Source organism: Saccopteryx leptura, chromosome 4 (genome assembly GCF_036850995.1).
Source record: "Saccopteryx leptura isolate mSacLep1 chromosome 4, mSacLep1_pri_phased_curated, whole genome shotgun sequence".
NCBI lineage: Eukaryota > Metazoa > Chordata > Mammalia > Chiroptera > Emballonuridae > Saccopteryx > Saccopteryx leptura.
In genome coordinates this window covers 144,340,036-144,362,383 of record NC_089506.1, presented here as the reverse complement: position 1 = coordinate 144,362,383, position 22,348 = coordinate 144,340,036, and the positions used below count along the sequence as shown (strand labels likewise).

The 22,348-nt window shown below is 35.9% G+C and overlaps 1 non-coding gene across 1 annotated transcript; it reads right to left on the bottom strand.

The window, feature by feature from the left end:
- Nucleotides 1-16,742: 16,742 nt before the first annotated feature.
- TRNAS-AGA (transfer RNA serine (anticodon AGA)) lies at nt 16,743-16,818 on the bottom strand. The gene has a single exon. It is a non-coding gene; the product is annotated as a tRNA-Ser (tRNA).
- Nucleotides 16,819-22,348: the final 5,530 nt, after the last annotated feature.

Sequence of the window (22,348 nt, the reverse complement as noted above, 5' to 3'; positions counted from 1 at the left end):
ATCATTGTCTGGAAGAGTGGGGTTGAACCACAGTCGGTGGCTTAGATGGGAAATTCTGACAACTTCCTAAAATCAGGTTCTCAAAATGCGGTTCCAGAAGAGCAGCATATGAGAATGTGAGTTTGCTAGAAATACAAATTCTTAGCCCTAAGTAGACCTTCTGAATCAGAAACTCTCAACAGTCAATGTTTTAACCAGCCTGCCAGGAAATTCTGATACACACTGAAGTCTAATAACCACTGCACTTACTCTGAATGTGCAGGCATACTTCGGAGATATTGTAGGTTCGGTTCTAGACTACTGCAAAAAAGAGAGTCGTAATCTTTTTGCTAGTAGAATGTCTTGCTTTTAATTTATTAATATTAAAAAAAGACACTATATCTGTGAAGTACAATAAAGCAAATCACAATAAAATGATATATCCTGTACTGCAGAGCTAAAAATGAAGTGGGAGATCAAGGTCACTGAGTCAGGAAATGGTAACAAATATGTCACTAGACTAAGGGAGAAACAGAAGTAGACATTATAGTCAAAGTATAAAAGAGGGATGTGAAGAAACCCCGCCGAGCAAACAGGCAGTTTAGGTGGTCTTGGAAAGCTCCTGGAATAGGCTTTGTGGCCCATTTTGTTTTTACAGGATTGCTGTAACAAAGCACACAGACTGGGTGACTTAAACAATAGAAATCTATTTTCTTATACTTCTGTAGGCTGGAAGTCAGAAATCAAGGTGTTTGATTTCTGGGTCATATTACCTCTGAGTCTCTAAGTAAAATCCATCCCTGCTTCTTTCTAGCCTCTGGTGGTAAATGTCCCCCTTTGTGTTCCTTGACTTGAAGCAGCAATGCTCCATCTTTGCCTCTGTCATCACATAAGTCTTCTTCCTCTCTGTCCCTTCTTCCTTTTATAAGAATCCAAGTCATATCATGTAGGATCTGCTCTAATGACCTAATCTAATCTAATTACATTTGCAACATCCCTATTTTCAAACAAGGCCACATTCTGAGGTTCTTCAACATAGTTTGGAGGCAGAGCAGGGGGACATAAACAAACCCACAGCATAGTACACCATAGGTCCTTTTTTAGCTGACACCACACAGTCTGGGTTCCCCCAGAAAGAGAGATTCATGTTTAAATAGTAGGTTATTATTATTATTATTATTATTGTATTTTTCTGAAGCTGGAAACAGGGAGAGACAGTCAGACAGACTCCCGCATGCGCCCGACCAGGATCCACCTGGAACGCCCACCAGGGGCGACGCTCTGCCCACCAGGGGGCGATGCTTTGCCCCTCTGGGGCATCGCTCTGTCGTGACCAGAGCCACTCTAGCACCTGGGGCAGAGGCCAAGGAGCCATCCCCAGCGCCCGGGCCATCTTTTGCTCCAATGGAGTCTTGGCTGCGGGAGGGGAAGAGAGAGACAGAGAAGAAGGAGGGGGGGTGGAGAAGCAAATGGGCACTTCTCCCATGTGTCCTGGCCAGGAATCGAACCCGGGTCCCCCACACGCCAGGCCGACGCTCTACCACTGAGCCAACCGGCCAGGGCCTTATTTTTTTTTTTTTAACAGAGACAGAGAGAGAGTCAGAGAGAGGGACAGACAGACAGGAATAGAGAGAGATGAGAAGCATCAATCATCAGTTTATCATTGCAACACCTTAATTGTTCATTGATTGCTTTCTCATATATGCCTTGACTGTGGGCCTTCAGCAGACCAAGTAACCCCTTGCTCAAGCCAGCGACCTTGGGTCCAGGTGAGCTTTGCTCAAACCAGATGAGCCCAAGTTCAAGCTGGCGACCTCGGGGTCTCGAACCTGGGTCCTCCACATCCCAGTCTGACACTGTATCCACTGTGTCACCACTTGGTCAGGCAATAGTAGGTTTTTTTGTAGGTGATCCCAGAAAACACCCTAGGAAGTGAAAAACTGGGACAGGCCAGGGAAGGCATGTGATAAAGAATAAAGGCAACTGGGCTCAATTCCACCAGAAAGTTCTGGAAAATGTGTAAAACCCATGCCTCAGAAGGGGTTCAGGTGTTGGTACAGCCTAGAATGAGAGCTACTCAGGGGGCCCATTAAGTCTTGGGCATTTCTAATCTGGCAAGTTGAGAAGAAATAGGCCTCACTGGCCAAGAAAGCCCTCAGGTGAAGAGATGCCGGCAGTCTTAAAGTCAGGCCAATGTACACAGCAATGGTCAAGACGAAGGGCACGGGGTACCAGGAGGATCTGTCGCTAGTGGGAGGGCTGGCTTTAGGAAATTAGGGGAGAAGAAGAAAATATGTGCAAATGCCATGTACAAATCAGTAAATTAATTGTGTCAGGTCTGTGCAATATGAAATGGCCAATTTGACTTTTTAAATTTCTCACTCAATTGAGTTGATTTTGTTTATTCCAGCGGAAGCTTTATGGCTACTGAAATGTCAAATAAAATTATTTCATTACTTGATTTTAATTGTTGTAAAATTACTAATGAGACTATTTGAAGGGACTTTATTTTTCTAGGTTTGTGAGAATTTAAAGAAAGAAGAAATTCTGACAGCTCCCTGGCACCACAGAATAACAAACTTGGACAGAGAGAAAATCTAAACAATCTGCCCATGGTCACTTAATGTTGTATAGGAAGACCTGAAAAGAACATTTTCTGTTTTGGTCTCTTTTCTGCTTTTTTAGCTACTCAGCTATGTCTAGCTTGTCTAAAGGACTCATATAAACTAAATTGTCATGTGGCACTTTTCTTAAAAAGGCATGGTGAATGTCTTAGTATTAAAGTATATTTTTTAGGCAGACACCCTGCATTTTAACATAGAAAGAGCTTCATTCACCTATACTTATTAAAAAGGGGCCAACTAAAGCTTGGAACATTTATTTTATTTTTTGCTTACATCGTGTATAAGTTTTTGATAGAATCAGAACTACAACCCCAAATTTTTCTCTCTTTGTGTTATTTCTTTTCATATAAACACAACTATTTTCTGGTTACTTAAGAGATATGTATATAATGTGGTCTAGCCATAGAGCTTGCTACTGTTAAATACATAGTACTAAATAAAGATAGAGGCACTACAACATAAGTTGACCTCCTATTTAAACTGTGCATCAAGAAAATTAGCACAGCTCAAAAAGTGATTTTCTTCCATACAAACTATGCTTTGTGATGCAAAGATTTTGCATACAGAAGGGTGTTGTTTTTTTATATCTAACATAGTAATATAAAATCTAGTACAGTTAAACTACCATAACTTTGGATGATAACATAATTGAAGTTACATATAAAAAAAGTTAAACTGAAAAAGAATTATTTTCAACATTGGAATAGCTAATTGGTCTTGCAATAGTCAAAGGAGGAGAGAGAATCCAATTATTAATTTCTCAACATAGCATTTAATGGGGAATCAAAGATTTATAGGCTCATAATTTATAATTGTCTCATGCCAAAAAGTCATAAAAATTATACTTGTGAGACAATTTTAGCAAAGTTATGAAATAAATGTGAATTTTATATTTCTTTTGGCAATGATTTAAGTTGGAAGGGAGATTTTTCTGTAGATTATTTCTTTGGATTCTCATAGATGTGGTTTTAAATCTTGTCTACTTATTTTTTAAATTAAATTTATTGGGGTGACACTGGTTAACATAATTATACGGGTTTCAGGTGCCCAAATATATCACCATCTCTGTGCACTGCACTGTGTGTTCGCTCCCTCAAGTCCAGGGCTTGCCCATCACCACTCACCCCCTATGCTCTCTCCACTGTCTTCCACTGTTAGTGGTGCGACTGGAAAATTTGCTGACTTGTCCTCTACTTTGTCATCTGTAAAGTACTCTCTTACTTTCATCCTCATTTGCTAACGTAATGCCTGCCATACATGATCTACACATATGTTAAGTGCAATTAAAGAGTCTTATTATAAATAAATCTACTTTAAAGGATTATCATTAAGATAAATGACAAAGTCTGATATAGAAAATATTTTTATTTCAGTCATGATATGTGGTCTTTGTGCTACATCATGATACATGATACATGTTGGAAGAAGTCTAGAAAGACAGAGACTTTGGGATTGGACAAACTGAGATTTGTAAACCCCAAATGTGCTGCTTACCAACTGAGTTACAATGAACATGTTATTTTACAGCTCTCAGCTTCATTTGTTTCTTCCCTATAATGTAAAACAGGAGCAACTACCCTTCCGTGTTGAGAATCAAATGAGTTTATGAATATATGTGGTTCTTCAATTTTAGTTTTTTTCATCTTTAACATGGAAATTCTATTTATTACTTATCTTAAAATATTGTTGTGAAAGCCAACTTATATAATGCATTTGGAAGTAAATTTTTTAAAAAAATCTGTTAAGTGTTATATAAATGTTAATTTTTGTTGTTATTAAATTTCATTGAAAGTATTAAATATATTATTAATAGCACTAAAATATTAGAATTAAAATGTAATTTACTACATATATTATTTCTAATGAATAATAATTTATCTTATAAAGGATTTGCTTACTTCCAAAATTTAATCAAATGAAGTGGTTGAATATTATAAATCATGATTCAATATTTTTTTAAAACATAATTTAAAAATTTTGTAGCAAACCAAATAAATATGCTAATGATTATTAATATTACATTTTTATTTTTAAAATGATCAGTCAGCTCTACTGTATGTTAAATATGTGATTTCAGCCTGACCAGGCAGTGGCACAGTGAATAGAGCATCGGACTGGGATGCAGAGGACCCAGGTTCGAGACCCCGAGGTTGCCAGCTTGAGCGCGGGTTCATCTGGTTTGAGCTAAAATTCACCAGCTTGGACCCAAAGTCGCTGGCTTGAGCAAGGGGTTACTCGGTCTGCTGAAGGCCCATGGTCAAGGCACATATGAGAAAGCAATCAATGTACAACTAAAGTGCCACAACGAAAAACTGATGATTGATGCTTCTCATCTTTCTCTGTTCCTGTCTGTCTGTCCCTATGTCCCTATCTATCCCTCTCTCTAACTCTGTCTCTGTCTCTGTAAAAAAAAAAAAAAAAGAATATGTGATTTCATTAGTAAAATTCTATTTTACATTACATTTTAAGATTTCACTGCTTTTTGAAATCAAAGCAGTGTAAAATGTTTTCCTGTATTTAAAATGAACAGATTAGAAATACTGATTAATTTCTGTGAAGCCGCACAGATAATCTCTGAATTGCAAGCTTCCCTGCCCTGATGAAGCTTAAGTATGAAGTAAGATTGAAGACACATGCGACTGACGTCGGGAGAATGTCTGTGGAGGAATGGTGTACAGTGAGATATTGAAGGCAGAAAGGATGGGAAAGGAGAGGGTAGCGACCTGGGTGAAGACAGAGAACTGGGAATGGCTAGGTGTTTTCAGAGGCAGTGCTTGTGAGTTGTGGTCAGGCATTGGTGATGAGAAGGCATTAGAAATAAGACACTTGTGGAGGTCATTTTTCTCAGGCTTAGGAGGGAGTGAATAGACATGAAGGTCTTTAGCAAAAGAGTTGCCAACTACAAGTTAAGTACTGGGGGATTAACTTGTTAGTGGAGTCTGGAGCTGAATAGAGTGAAGAGAGACTGGGGCTGGACTCTTAATTTTGGACTAGTTTTGTGAAGGAGAAAGTATGGGCTTGTAAAGCTCACCCTGGTCTTGGATACAGAGCTCAGGGAAGTAGATTTGTTATGTAGTCTCACTGCATTGAAGCTTTTTCTCTAAGAGGCTCTTTTCTTCAAATTATCAGGTGAACTTTCTAGTTATGAAAGTCGTTTCAACCTTCACACCATCAACCAACACACTTATGTTCTGTTAAGTTAAACATAAACACCTAGAAAATTGTAGGTTTTCACATTTATTATAATGGAATGTTCTTTGCAAAGCTTTAGCTATGGCCAGTTAAATGTCAACATTGTTAACAATACTGTCTCTAAATTAGTTACTTACAGGAAAGCTCTTTTAGTTGGAAGAACTTGCATGTTATAATGCCTCCTATATTTTAATGTATTATTAATAAGGGTAGCTTCCAAAGTATATATGCTTCCAGCCTCAGAAAAACATTTCAAGTATTCTAATCACTGGGTTTAAGTTCAATTTTGTACTAAAAAACTTTATGATTAGTTAGGAAAATCACCGCAAAGGTGATGTATCTAAACTTTTTTTTTAGGATTTTAGGCATTTAAAATATCTTCCACCAATCTTAGAGTTGACTTAAGAATTATTTTTAACAATAAGTTTTGTAAGAAGATTTCAATCTAAAAACAACAAAGTATGTATCTGTATTCTGTATCTTCATGAAACATTTTCACTTGCTAGTGGTTTCAACCATGAAAAAAAGGAATTGAACAGTATATCACTACGCACCTTGGGGCAGCTAGCCCCCCAAAACAGTTGCTAAAATCAGCTTCAAATTAAAAGTATAGAGTCATTTTCCAAAAGTGTATGCTTTAGCACTTGAGACTTCACCCAAGTGAGATCAATTTTATGATTTAAGTCCTTTATTTTCACTTTAATTTAAGAAGCTTTGCAGGATATCTTTGCTAGCCCCCAAGAGTTTGCAACTTTTCCATGTAGTTCTGCAGAATATCTCCTCCCTCACCACCTCTAATAATTAGTGTTATGTTCAAGCTATTGTAAATTGAGCACAGCATCATTTATTCAGGAAAGCTCTCCTGGCTTGTGTCACTAGAAGCACGCAACCAAATCTCACACAAATATAGTTCATGTAACTCAAAGGGCCGTGTTGCTGTTAGTACAATCCAGTCACCACTTCTGCCTCCAGTTCCTGGGCTTCCCTTCTATTTAGAAGAACGATTTTCACACACTAACAGTCCATCCCAAAATTCAGCCTGTGACTGGCCCCTCTGACAGATCGTAGGCAGAGTTGCAATTATTACTTAGTTAGGTGTCTGCTCCATTAGATGTCCATGAGTCACATTTGTACTTTTCTTTTTTTTGTCACAAGACCTCCCATCCCTTCAGATTGCTTTTCTCTGTTTAAAGGAGGAAGTCTGTATGAACTGTTCTCACACTGTCCTCATTCCAATAGGTTACAAAGGTACTAACACACTAAACAGAAATAGTGCCCTTGGGAAAATCCACTTCTTCTGACGCTATCTCTGTCCCAGTGGGTGAAGACTGCTTTGAGGTTGCAAATATGTTTAGCAACATCTCCATAGAAATGATTGCAGGTTATTTCATTCAAACTCCAAGAGGAAAGCCATCCGATCCTGGATAGGCATAAGGTGATGAATACGCTCTTTTGGAACAAGAAAGCTTTATTTAGAAGACTCTTTTCTTCTGCTGAGTACTCTAATGAGCTATCAATGGTGGTGCATCAATGTGGGAGCAATCAGAGTCCTCTGTTCACTAGTCCCGCTCTCTCCTTTGTAGAGCTGGCTTGTTGTTGACTCATCATCCTCATCATTTCCCTGACTGAATTAAAAAACATTACTTTCATTTTATGGCTCAAACCACCAAAACCATCAGCTTTTATATATGACAAATACTAGACATAGGAACCTGATCTCTTGCCTCCATGCCTACGAAAGGGTTTATCATGGCAAGGATTCTGTTACTTCAAAGATGGATAAAGAAAATACCAATCTGAAAGCTTGAAGGATATGCTTATTTGCTAAGTTTGCAATGTTTAATTGTCCTCAAACCACTAGTGAGTAGATTTGGATATAGTCAAGTCAGGTTGGATCTATATAAATAAAGTGAATAATTAAGACACATGCCAATAACTTGGGCTCCAATGCATATTTCAAGATTAATTCAGATAATGCTGCAATTCTTCATTTCATGTAACATATTGTATATAGATTTGGTCTAAATGGCAATGTTTTCTTATCCTAATCCAAAATTAAATCAATTTTTAGGTAAATGTGAAATAAGTTTCCTGCTTAAAATATGCATACATTGAAGGCCAGATGTAAGATTTTTTTTCCACATGATTTATGTTAATCATTGCCTTGATTTTCTATTTTCTTTTGTATAGGTAGTAATAGCCTAAACTATACCCTGGTACCATACTCAGAGACTGGTACATATACAAAAAATCCAAAATACCTATATATATCTTAGGTCACATGAGTACAGATAACTTATTTTTGTAGAGTGCCATTTGTGTCAAAATATCATGAAGCACCTCATGGTTGATTTGATTATGAGAAAAAGAAGTAAGCATGTCACACTTTCATTCAGCTGGTAGCACAGACAGATGTAGGCTATTCAAGGCAGAGAGCATCCTCAGTCCTTGAACATAATTTTACTCATGGAACTGAGAAGCTCAGTGACTTTGTATAGCACTTAACCATCCCTTGACTTTTTGCTTGCCTCACCTATGTAATATTTTTTCTTGTAAATGACATGTTGAAAACTTTTGGCGGAAAGTATAAATGAATTAGAAAAGCTGTATACAGGTAAACTTAAAAACTCAAAATTCAATCCTCATACTTCTCAAAAAACAAAACTACATTAGGGTTCATTCTTTTAATATTGGTTCATCAGTTGCCACAAATGTACCACACCATTGCAAAGTGTTAATAACAGGTAAAGTGAGGGCGAGGAAAAGGGACTTGAAAACTCTCTACCTTCTGCAAAATTTTTCTATATATATAACAGTACTCTAAAAGTAACAAAAAAAATTACAATTCTTATCTCAGCATTAGTCAGTATAAATTGTGGGGTGTTTTTTAATATACACCTAAAGCCTGTACCTTTTGAGGCAATAAGGCAAAAGCTTTGTTTCCTTCAGTCCATTAGCAATCCCTCAGCATTTTGGCCCTCCATTCCATTTCTTTTTCATTGAAACCTCAGTAATAATGAAACCATTGTGAGTGAGGGCAGAATGTCTCTACCTGAACCTAGATCAATTTGCCTGGACTTCATATGCAGGAATATATTATGAAAGATCAAATATAACATATTGTATTAGTCCTAGTCTTCTGTAATTATGTGTTCACTGTCTAAAATTGGAATTAGTGATATAAACCTTTGCACAGGCAGCCTCCAAAGCAAATAAAATTGTGTTTGAGGGTAAAGTGAAAGAGGCAATACCAAAATAAACTACAAGAGCAAATTTCCTGTTGTGTATTCCTGTGTTTGTAACCAAGGTGCTAATTACACTAATGAAAAGAATTTACAGGGAGAAAATAGATGATCCAGAGCTTTGAGTGAGGCCTACTTGTATTTACAGATAAAGAGAGGCTAGATGAGAGAAGAAAAAAAAACAATAGGTAAAAAGTTTTCCATTTAGTCTTTGTAATTAGTTAAGAAACATTTAAATTAATAACACAATCTAAATCATTCAGCATGTGTGGCATGTATCATATTTTAAATTAATTCTTGAAATAGTTACTGGTGTCCTACTTTATTTCAATTTTGTTAAATTAGCTTACAGTAACTTTTTGATGAATGTCTCATAAAATAAAAATTAGTTTCTCATCTGTCATTAACAACTCTTTTTATAACAAAATAATGTTATAATGTTAACATACAAGATTTAAAATAGATATTGAAAGTTGATTCTATTAATTTATAAGTTTATCTATGGCATTAGAAGGGAAAAAAGGGAGAACAAGTTTCCAATAAACTTGTATAGACCCACAATAGAAAAACTCTTTGATTGTTCAGGTTTGATATTCATTATCCTTTGTTGATATGATGAAATAGTCATTGCTGGTATTTTGGAGTTTAGAGAAAAGGCCTGAGATTATAGAACTGCTTTTAAATGACTAGCTAGCTTTTGGACCAGAATTATGTAAAAATTTACAATCTGCTGATTACAGTATTAGGGAGTTGCAGCCTCACTGACCTGATGTCATACTTGACTTTGGAACTATTAATGTCTCAGAGCGCACTTTCCCATGATCAAGGGTTCTGCTTCTAAAAATGATTTAATGTGATTTTGCCTGGATTCATGTGTTTGCATGTGCACATTTCATATTGAGCAATTAGGGAAAAAAAGCTTTTGTATGACCTACTTTGAAAAGCTATCATCTTTCAGCCTAGCTAACTTGTGTGGATTTTATTTTTATTTTGTATGCTTTCCCATCAAAAGAGGCAATTAAACCACTCATATGTTATAATCATAGAAGACTCAATTAAACTAAATAGTGATCATCTCTAAAGTTCAAATGATCTAGAAAAAATAAAGTGAATTTGAGAAGTAGCTTGAATTATCATTTCATTTCTAAGTTTTCTAATTTTTGTCTCTAAAGGAAATATTACAACTTGAATATATAAGCACATTTTTGTAAAATTGATGAAAAATGAATCAGAAATGTTTCTTTCGATTTACAACTCTGTCATGAACACATGCATGTTCATCAGGAAATTTGTTTACAATTATTTCTTTAAGGACTGTTTAACTATTTCTCAAATTCTACTCTTTTCCCCACTACTCCCTCATCTTTACATTAATTTGTTTATCCTACCAATAAGTGTATAGTTTAATCATAATTATTTAACCCTCTCAACCTTTCTTAAAGGACATATTTATGTTTCAGAAAACCAAAATGATTCCAGTTTGTTTTGACAAAATAACTTACATTTTATTCAAGTGCCTCATTTTAGGTGATATTCTTAGCAAGGGATTTTATTTACCGAGTGACATTTCTGCTAACCTGGAAAGGAAGATACCCACTCTTCAAATACTGCCATTACCAAGCTTTAAAAAGACTTTATTGTACCATGTTAGAGGAACAGTGTCAGATTTTCCATCAAACTTTTCTTTCACTGTAATAACCGAGCATAAAAATGAACTTCAAGTGATGAAACGACTACAAAGCAAATTAATGCAATCAAGTCTTTAGTAACAACTCTGTCTATATCTGTTAAATATTTTCAAACTATTCTAAAAATACACACCCAGAAGGCAAACTAACAGTGAATAGAAACAAAATGGTCAGCAGCGTGTGTTGCGTGTTATTTGAATGGAAAGTAATTTATCGTGTCTGAAATAAAAGCTGTTTATTCTTGTGTTTCACTGTCTGTAACAATCTTTACCATTTATCTGTGGAAAAGAGAGAAACTGTACCGTTATTAGCATATGAATACTTGACACATCAAATTGGCTGTACAATAACAGAAGGACATTTGCTATTGGTGTATGCACACGGACAAAGCAGCCATTTTGAAAAAAATTGAAATGGTGTGGGTGGTTTAACCCTTTACTTATCTTTCAGGTTTTCCACTACTGATTTTGACCAAAACAGTGTGGCATTTAGAATCAGAATATTTTTATAACAAAAAAAGTAATCAGGGGCCATTATGTTTATGATAATTATATTGATATATTCACTCTACTAGAAAAATAGAAGCAGAGAGACAATAAAGGAGTTTGTGTGAGTGTGTGTGTGTGTGTATGTGTGTGTGAACATGCATGCCGGATGGGGGAAGGGAGTGGAGTCTGGCAGTGTGCGGAGGGTACAGAAATGAAACAATGCCTACGTACAGTTTTATTTCATGGCAACAACATAGTGGTCCTTGGGTCAGATGTGTGAAACTATTTCTCAAAGAAGCTGCATACATAATTGAGGCCCTCCGAAGGGTTCCCAGTGGAAGTTGCCAGGCTACATTCATTTCAGAGGCAGAACCATTTGTTATCAAATTTAAATTAACTCTCTGCACATTGAACTTGAATTTTAGAGCCCTGCTTACTGACAATTCTTAAAAATAGTTGAGAAAGGGAAAAACATGTATCTGGAAAATGAAAATAAAATAGTCCCCACAAGGAACTGCAGTAGTTCTCATTCAGGCCTGCAGTGTAACACTATTTTATAGATAAATTTAGAAAGATCTATTTAAAATAACTAGAAACTAGTCTATATTTTCACAAGTAATTTTTGTAGATCCAGATTGACTGCAAAATCTTTTCCTATTTGCATCTGTACTTCAGCTACATTTTTACCTTCATCAGAGTATAAGTCCATTTCCTCCCCCTGTCCCACAGATTAATTATTATTTTCTGTGACACTTAGGGGAAGATACGGTAGAAAGCTATAGAATATTCATAGTTATAATCTAACATGTCAATTTCAATTTCATACTATAATAGAATAGTTTTTTTCCCCATAATGTGCTTTATGCATTATTTTAAACAACTTCATGCAACTCACTAAGTAAGCGTGTTGGTAATTATGCCCATTGTTGATATATTAATTCAAACCAACAACCAATCCCAGTGAAATGTGTAAAATAACTTTGTGTTTGGATCTTCCTACAACTACATAGAGTGAATAGTTTCCAAAATACCCCCAAAAAAGCATATATGTTTTTTCATAAAATTCACACAGACATAATTGTACATTATTCTCTGTATCTGACAAAAGTATTTAAAGTTTAAGCGATCTTGATTATGAAATTTGTTTCATCACATATGAGTTGGAAAAGTTAATTATGAGGCAGACTTTTATTCCTGTTAAATTTGCTATGCAGAATTAAATACTCCATTCTGAATAATCCATGTATTTTTTCTCCTTTGAAACACAACATTAAAGGTTTTAATTGCCATTTTTCATCCTTATATGACACTGATTTGCTATAATCAGACAAACAAGTTTTTGTAGTTGTAATGCAATTTTAACTTTTTAATTTGAAGTCCATGGTAAACATTGCTTTGAAAGAAATAAAAAACAAAACTAAAACAAAATAAAGTAATACGAACACAAAAATGAAATACCATTAAAAGGCTGTGATGTTAAAAGTAATCTTCTGAATACCTGCCAAAATACACTCCATATAACATAAAGAACATTTTATTATCCTCTTCATACATAATTAGTACTTGTGAAGTACTATTACATTATAGCCATATAAAACAGGTATTGATAATTCTAATGACAATGTCTGTCAATGATGGAAGAACAATTGATATACAATATGAAAGAGAAGAAAAGAACTTATGCAATTTTAAAATTCCTCTAAAATTGTTGAATGAACACATACAAAAAGTGGTTATTAGTCTAGCTTCCTTTTCTTCTACTAATATGTGTTATTTTAAAACCACAAACCATTTGCTTATTTAAAGCTTTTTGTAGACAACAATACTACCAGGTTAGTACTTCCTACAAAGTGCTCTTTGAGAATCTTTTTTACATACTGGTAGAAGTGATGTTCCATATTTGTGTATCCATGACAACACCACAACATAGAGGAGTACTAGATCTTTTTTCTTTCTTTTTTTTGCAACTGCAATATAAGATAAAAGGTAAGAAACCAAATCTTATTAAATAGCATAAGCTTTTCAAAAGCTAAAATAAACTTTATGGGAACACATAGGAGTTGCTTGTGGTGACATATTTTTGCTATTTCAAAACTTGATCCAGATTTATTCATCCACTGGAAACAGTTCTGAATGGTAGAAAAATTAGAACAAAAAATAGATTAAAGTCTTTGAAAATCTCTTAAATTTTTTTATAATCAAGTAATGTGATTTGACTGTGTTGAGATTGAATAATTAATAATATCAGTTTTATATCTAATACTCCTATTAGATTTTTGTCTTTCTGAATGCTTCAAATTATTTTTCTTATGTGAAATTATAGATAAAAATGTTATATATTCCAGAGGATTATCAATGTACTTGTTTATCAGAAGCTATTTTCTACTAACAGTTTGTCCCTATTGATATATTATCATTATAATATTTTAATATACATAACAGAATAATTTGAAAATTAAATGAATTTTTTCCTTTTCAGTGTTGTTTTTGTTTGCTAAAAAATATGTTCTGTTATTCTTTGGAATTATTTTAAAATTAATAACTATTTCAGTAAATATAAGTATTATATAAAATAACCTATCCCCCCCACTCTGTTGATGGCTAGAATTACTCATTGGGTCTTAGCATGATTATATTAAATTTGAGGTTCTATTTTGGAGTATTTCAAAGTATGTTTTTTCTAAGTCCAAAATTAAAATTTAAACTCAAGTGATTATTAACATTTGTTTCATTTGATCATTTTATCACACATCATAGAAATAAATTTCAAGATGACTATATATCAAAATATTTTTTATTATGGCTCACCTATTTGGTATCTTCATTATTTTGACACCAATATCTTTGGAAATTCCCTAGTAGTAGAAAAACTAATGCAATATGATGGAAAATTTTCTTATTAGCATTTGCTGCAAAAGGAAGAAATTAAGTGTCCAAAGGACAATAAAAAATAATTCTTTTTCCCTTTCTGTTTCTTTTCTTTTCTTTTCTCACTCTGTCCTCACCTTTTACTTCTTTCTCAATCTGTTTCTGCTTGTTTCTCTTTTCTGAATCTCTTAAGCCAATCAGCTCCCATGCATCATGCTCTAGAGATACTGTGGTACACATATGGCAGTGAACTGGTTTGGTAAACATATGTCTTTGTGGGCATTGGATGTCTTGCCAAGAATGAGATATTCCATTTTGGGGAATGAGGGTGGGAAATGCTTAACCACCTACAGATGTTTAGCAGCAAAAGCTAAATAATTGCAGTCAAAGAGCTGCAAAATGTGTAATTTGGAATTTTTCCAGGGTTCCTTTTTTAATAAGAAAAAGTTAACAGCTTTCCTATTCATTTCTTTTGAGAAAATTTACAGTCGTTTCCCAGTTCTGCCCCATTCTGAAGTAAGGACAAAAGGCTGAAACCGAAGCTGTCCATCTGCTCCATAACAGTAATGTTATAATGGGTGCTGTCCATTTTTATGCTATTGCTCATGTGTGCCCAGGGGACTGGAACTATTTAATTCACTGATTTCACAGCTCTGTTGTGTGTCACAAAAGGTTAAAAAAAATCCTACACACTTTTTAGCACCCTGTTTACAAGGACTCCCTGTAAATCTAACTGAAATAACAGATTTCCACCCTGCCCCTTAAGCCAGACCCCCTCTTTTTTCTTCTAATTTGGTGCATTCTGATAACAGGTAATAGATGGAACTTACACCATTAACTTGTCCTTCAAGAAAAGTGGATATTTCAAATGTGCTGTGAATGTTACTTTCAAAAGCTCACAAATTCCAGAAGTAGATTTGAAAGAAAGATATTTGCCTTTAAGATTTTAGGATTAAACAACTCTGTTTTCCCAGAAGTTCAAGAATTAATGCTCCAGATTAGCAGAGAGTTAATGAAACCTGCAGAGGAAGACTGACAACTTTTATTCCCCTCCATTGAGCAGGAGGCTGAGCAGTCCCACATGCAGCTGGTGTGTGCTGGTGTTTTGCCAAGTCTGTAATGAATCCTGTGCATTCTGGGGCATTTTCCTAGAGAGACAGAGGTGGTAACCAGGCAGTACTCACTTGGGTCCATTCTGTGGTCCTCTTAGAGCAGCGGCATGGGATGTTGAAGCTGGCACTCATGTTTGCCACCAAGAGAGAACCTGGACATGAAGTCAAGGATGCGCCTATCTCCATCAAAAGGAGCCTCAACAAAAAGGCTTTAGAACATCATATCCTTCCTGCAGCCCATTTGAGATAATATATTTCTCTAATATTTTGGATTGTTGAAATATTAATCATAGATAATGCAGTATTTAGGGGAAATGATCACTTTCACTTTTATATTATTAACCCAAGTCACTTTCCATTCTGGTATCTGAAGACACCTATATATATACAACATATTCCCTGAAAACTAGTTTGTGAGTATAAAGGGCAATAGGACCCTTTGTATGCCATTTGAAAAATATTATTGCTAAAAAGTCAAATTTCTCATTTTTTTCTTTTATTTAATTGATTTTAATTTGATGTGTTTACATAGTTACAAGTGTACTCCCGAATATATCTCCCTCCCTCCCCCTTGTTCTCCTTAATACCCCCTTTGCCCCTCCACCACCTTCCCCCCTTCCCTCCATGATTTACTATCCTGCCCTCTATCTCTCTATGTTATGTGCATATACTTTCATTAATGTCTTTCCTTTCTTTGATCCCCTGGACTCATCTCCTTTCCCTCTAACCACTTTGCCTCTGTACTTCTTAACCCATTCTCTGCCTCTCTTCCGTTCCTCAGTACACATTGTTCATTGGATTCCTCATAGGAGTGAAGTAATATGATATTTTCCTTTCCTGGCCTGGCTTATTTCGCTTAGCATAATAGACTCCAGGTCCATCCATGTTGTCGCAAAGGGTAAGATTTTTTCTTTTTCATGGCCACATAGTATTCCATGGTGTATATGTGCCAAAGTTTTTTAATCCACTCGTCCACTGACAGACACTTGGGCTGTTTCCAGATCATGGCTATTGGAAATAAGACTGCAATAAACATGGGGGTGCATTTCTTCTTTTGAATCAGTGATTTGTTATTCTTAGAATATATTCCTAGAAGTGGGATAGTTGGGTCAAAAGGCAGTTCGGTTTTTAATTTTTTGAGGAATCTTCATACTGTTTTCCACAGTGACTGCACCAGTCTGCATTCCCACCAGCAGTGCAGGAGGGTTCCCTTTTCTCCACATCCTCACCAGCACTTATTGTTGTTTTGTTTGTTTGTTTTTTTCATTTTTCTGAAGCTGGAAACAGGGAGAAACAGTCAGACAGACTCCCGCATGCGCCCGACCGGGATCCACCCGGCACGCCCACCATGGGGCGATGCTCTGCCCATCCTGGGCATCGCCATGTTGTGACCAGAGCCACTCTAGCGCCTGAGGCAGAGGCCACAGAGCCATCCCCAGCGCCCGGGCCATCTTTGCTCCAATGGAGCCTTGGCTGCGGGAGGGGAAGAGAGAGACAGAGAGGAAAGCGTGGCCAACGGGTGGAGAAGCAAATGGGTGCTTCTCCTGTGTGCTCTGGCCGGGAATTGAACCCGGGTCCTCCACACTCTAGGCCAACGCTCTACCGCTGAGCCAACCGGCCAGGGCGTGTTTTTTTGTTAATGAGCGCCAGTCTGACTGATGTGAGGTGCTATCTCATGTTTTTGTTTGTTTGTTTGTTTTTTACACAGACAGAGAGAAAGTCAGAGAGAGGGATAGATAGGGACAGACAGACAGGAATGGAGAGAGATGAGAAGCATCAATCATCAGTTTTTCGTTGTGACACCTTAGTTGTTCATTGATTGCTTTCTCATATGTGCCTTCACTGTGGGTCTTCAGCAGACCAAGTAACCCCTTGCTCAAGCCAGCGACCTTGGGTCCAAGCTGGTGAGCTTTGCTCAAACCAGATGAGCCCGCGCTCAAGCTGGTGACCTTGGGGTCTCAAACCTGGGTCCTCCGCATCCCAGTTTGACATTCTATCCACTGTGCCACCACCTGGGAAGGCTCATTGTGGTTTTAATTTGCATTTCTCTAATGATTAGTGATGTTGAACATTTTTTCATATGCCCATTGGCCATCTGTATGTCCTCTTTGGAGAACTGTCTATTCAGTTCTTTTGCCCATTTTATGATTGGATTGTTTACTTTCCTGGTGTTGAGTTTTACAAGTTCTTTGTCAATTTTGGTTATTAACCCATTATTGGACTTGTTGGCAAATACTTTCACCCATTGTGTGGGTTGTCTTTTAATTTTGTTCATGTTGTCATTTGCTGTGCAAAAGCTTTTTAGTTTGTATAGTCCCGTTTGTTTATCCTGTCCTTTATTTCACTTGCCCATGGAGTTAAATCAGTAAACATATTGCTGCAAGAGATATTGGAGAGCTTACTGCTATGTTTTTTTCCAAGATGATCATGGTTTCACGACTTACATTCAAGTCTTTTATCCATTTTGAGTTTATTTTTGTGAATGTTGTAAGTGGTCTAGTTTTATTTTTTTGCATGTATTTGTCCAATTTTCCCACACCAGTTGTTAAAGAGACTGTCTTTACTCCATTGTATATGCTCTTACCTTCTTTGTCAAATATCAGTTGTCCATAAAGGTGTGGGTTTATTTCTGGGTCTCTGTTCTCTTCCATTGATTTGTATGCCTGTTCTTATGCCAGTACCAGGCTGTTTTGAGTACAATGGCCTTGTAGTATAACTTGATATCAAGAAGTGTGATACCCCCCACTTTATTTTTCTTTTTCAAGATTGCTGAGGCTATTTGTGTTCTTTTTTGGTTCCATATAAATTTTTGGAATCTTTGTTCTATATCTTTGAAACATGAGATTGGTATCTTAATAAGAATTGTATTGAATTTATATATTGCTTTGGGCAGTGCAGACATTTTAATGATATTTATTTTTCCTATCCATGAACACGGTATGTGCTTCACTTGTTTGTTTCTTCCTCGATTTCTTTCATCAATGTTTTATAGTTTTTCAAGTACAAGTCTTTAACCTCCTTGTTAAGTTTACTCCTAGGTACCTTTTTATTTTGTTGCAATAGTGAAGGGGATTGTTTACTTAATTTCTCTTTCTGACATTTCATTGGTAGTGTATATAAATGCCACTGATTTCTGAATATTGATTATATCCTGCCACCTTGCGAAATTCCTTTATCAGTTCCAGTAGTTGTTTCAGTGAGACTTTAGGATTTTGTATGTACAGTATCAAGTCATCAGCAAATAATGAAAGTTTTATTTTTCTTTTCCAATTTGGATGCCTTTTATTTCTTCTTCTTGTCTGATTGCTGGGGCTAGGACTTCCAGGATTATGGTGGATAAGAATAGTGAAAGAGGGCATCCCTGCCTTGTTCCTGTTCTTTTAATTTTTGCCCATTGAGTATAATGTTGGCTGTGGGTTTGTCATAGATGGCCTTTATCATGTTGAGGTATGTTCCCTGTATTCCCACATTGCTGAGAGTTTTGATCATAAATGCGTGCTGGATCATATCAAATGCTTTTTCTGCATCTATTGATATTTTCATGTGGTTTTTATCCTTTCTTTTGTTTATGAGATGAATTACATTGATTGATTTGTGAATATTGTGCCAGCCTTGTCTCCCCAGAATATATCCAACTTAAGCTTGATGTATGATTTTTTTCATGTTTGCTGGATCTGATTTGTCAATATTTTGTTGAGAATTTTAGCACCTAATTTCATCAGAAATATTGGCCTATAGTTCTCTTTCTTTGTAGTGTTTTTGCCTGGTTTTTGGAATGAGGATTATGTTTGCCTCATAAAAGGAGTTTGGAAGTTTTTCCTCCTCTTGAATTTTTTGAAATAGCTTGAGAAATATAGGAGTTAGTTCTTCTTTGCATATTTGGTAGCATTAACCTGTGAAGCTATCAGGTCCAGGACTTTTGTTTGTTGAGAGTTTTTTTTTTTTAATAACTATTTCAATCACTTTTGGTGTAATCGGTCTGTTTAGGTTTTCTGATTCTTCCAGATTGATTTTTGAATGACTATATTTTTCAAGGAATTTATCCATTTCATATACGTTGTCCCATTTTTGGCCATATAGTTCTTCATAGTATTTTCTTACAATCCTTTGAATTTCTGCTGTATCAGTTGTTACTTCTCCACTTTCATTTCTAATTTTATTTATCTGAGCCCTTTCTGTTTTTTCTTGGTGAGTCTGGTTAAAGTTTCATCAATCTTGTTTACCTTTTCAAAGAACCTGCTCTTGGTTTCATTAATCTTCTGTATTGTTTTTTAGTTGTTTTTTGTTTGTTTGTTTGTTTTGCCTCTATGTCATTTATTTCTGCTCTGATCTTTATTATTTTCTTCCTTCTACTCCCTCTGGGCTTTACTTGCTGTTTTTTTTCTAGTTCTTTTAGGTGCAGGGTTAAGTTGTTGATTTGAGCTTTTTATTGCTTCTTAAGGTATGCCTGTAATGCTATGAACTTCCTTTTCAGGACTGCTTTTGCTATGTCCCATAAATATTGAATTTTTTATGTTCATTTTTATTTATTTCAAGAAAGTTTTTATTTCTTTCTTGATCTCATTGTTAACACATTCATTATTTAATAGCATGCTATTTAGTTTCCTAGTGTTTGAATGTTTTTTAGTTTTTCTATTGTAGTTGATTTCTAGTTTCATTCTCTTGTGATCAGAAAAGGTGCTTGATGGCTTGACCTGTGGTGGCGCAGTGGATAAAGCGTCGACCTGGAACACTGAGGTTGCCACTTCAAAACCCTGGGCTTGCCTGGTCAAGGCACATATGGGAGTTGATGCTTCCTGCTCCTCCCCTTCTCTCTCTTGCTCTCTATTCCTCTTTCCCTCTCTCTCTCTCTCCCCTCTCTAAAAAATTAATAAAGTCCTTAAAAAAGTTATATTAAAAAAAAAAGGAAAGGTGCTTGATATGATTTCAATCTTCTTAAATTTATTAAGACTTGTTTTGTGTCCTAACCTATAGTATATCCTAGAGAATGTACCATGAGCACTTGAAGAGAATGTATATTCTGCTGCTTTGGAGTGAAAGATTCTGAATATATCTATTAAATCCAGTTGATTTAGTGTGTCATTTAAGGTCACTGTTTCTTTGTTAAATTTCTCTCTAGAGGTTTTATACATTAATGTTAGTGGGGTATTAAAATCCCCTACTATTATAATATTCCTGTTGATCTCACCCTTTTTGTTCATCAAAATCTGTTGTCTTTATTTAGGTGCCCCTATATTAAGTGCATATATATTTATAATAGTTAAATCTTCCTGTTCAATGCTCCTTTGATCATTATGTAGTGACCTTCTTTATCCTTATATAGCCTTTGTTTTAAATTTTATTTTGTCAGAAATCAGTATTGCTACCCTAGCTTTCTATTCCTTTCCATTTGTGTGAAATGTTTTTTCCATCTCTTTACTCTCAGTCTATGTATATCTTTTGTTTTAAAGTTGGCTTCTTGTAGACAGCATATGTACAGGTCTTGTTTTCTTATCCATGCTGCTACCCTATGTCTTTTGATTGGAGCATTTAATCCATTTACATTTAAGGTTGTTATTGATATGTAGTTAATGTTTATTGCCATTTTATTCTTTAAATGTACAGTTCTCTTTTTCTCAATTTGTTTTTTCCCTTTGCTCTTTTTACAGCAAGCCTTTAACATTTCATGTAGTATTGGTTTGGTTTTCATGAATTCCTTGAGTTCTTTTTTAAATCTGGGAAGTTTTTTATTTTTCTTTGAATTTTAAATGATAATCTTGCTGGATAAAGAAGTCTTGGTTGTAGGTTCTACTTTTGCATTACTTTGAATATTCTTGCCATTTCCTTCTGTCCTCAAGTGTTTCTTTTGAAAAGTCAGATGTCATCCTTATGGGGGCTCCTCTATAAGTAATAGACCTTTTTTCTCTTGCTGCTTTTAGTATTTTTTCTTTATCTCTTAACTTTGGTATTTTAATTATAATGTGTCTTGATGTAGACCTCATTGGGTTTCTCTTTACTGGGACTCTCTGTGATCCTTGAATTTGTGTGACTTTTTCCTGCATCAATTTAGGAAAGTTTTCAGCTATGATTTCTCAAACAGGTTCTCTATCCCTTGTTCTTTCTCTTCTCCTTCAGGAACCCCTACGGTGCAGATGTTATTTCTCTTCATATTGTCACAGAGTTCTCTTATAGTTTTCTCAGATTTTTTGAGCCTCTTTTCTTTTTGGCGCTCTGTATCTGTGTTTTTATTTATCTTGTTTCCTAATTCACTGATTTGATCCTCTGCTTTATCCAGCCTTCTGTTGATTCATTTCAGAGTAGTTTTCATTTCTGATATTGTCATTGTCATTTCTGATTGATTCTTTTTTATGATTTCAGTGTCCTTTTTGATGCTTGCAATTTTTTTATTTAGGTGCTCATCAAGTCCATCCATTGTAGTCCTGAGATCCTTAAACATCCTAACAATCATTATTTTAAACTCTGCATCCAGTAATTTGGTTATTTACATCTCATTCAGTTATTTTTCTGAGTATTTCACTTGTTGATTCATATGGTTTACATTCCTCTGTCTTCTCATTTTTTCTTTGTGTGGTTTGCAAGCTTGTTAGAGGTGCAGGTCTGAGGTTGGTTTATGAAATGAGGCTTCTCCTCCAGATATTTATTCCTCAGCTTCTGCTGGTTGCTTGGATTTTAATTCTCCTAAACTAGTAGATCCACTCAAAAGTCTTAATTTCCCAGCTGTTTGTTTGCTGAGCCCAGCAGGGTGCTTCTGTGTTTGCTGAGCCCAACAGGGAGCTTCTGTGTTTAGGACGGGGGAAGTAGATGTATCTTTTTCTTTGGCCCCAGTTGACACTCTATCCAGGAATGCTGTGGTTGTGACCTTTGAAACCAGAAGGTGTAGTCTGCCCCATGACTCTCTTGTGGTGGAGTGCGTTCTCTGTATCAGAAGGCAGAGGTGTAGCTCAGGTCTCCTGGAAACCTAAGTACTGCCCCTCCCCTTTACTTCCTCCTTTCGAACAACCTTTTGTGCTGATTGGAGCTGGAGAGCTTTTTGGAAGTGTGTCAACTGGTTTCAAGTTAGGCTTGTGCTGGAGAGTGAGAGCAAACCCTCCCCCAGCTATGGCTACCTAGGCACTGGGGAATGACTCAGCTCAGGTATTCTTCTCCCCATCACAG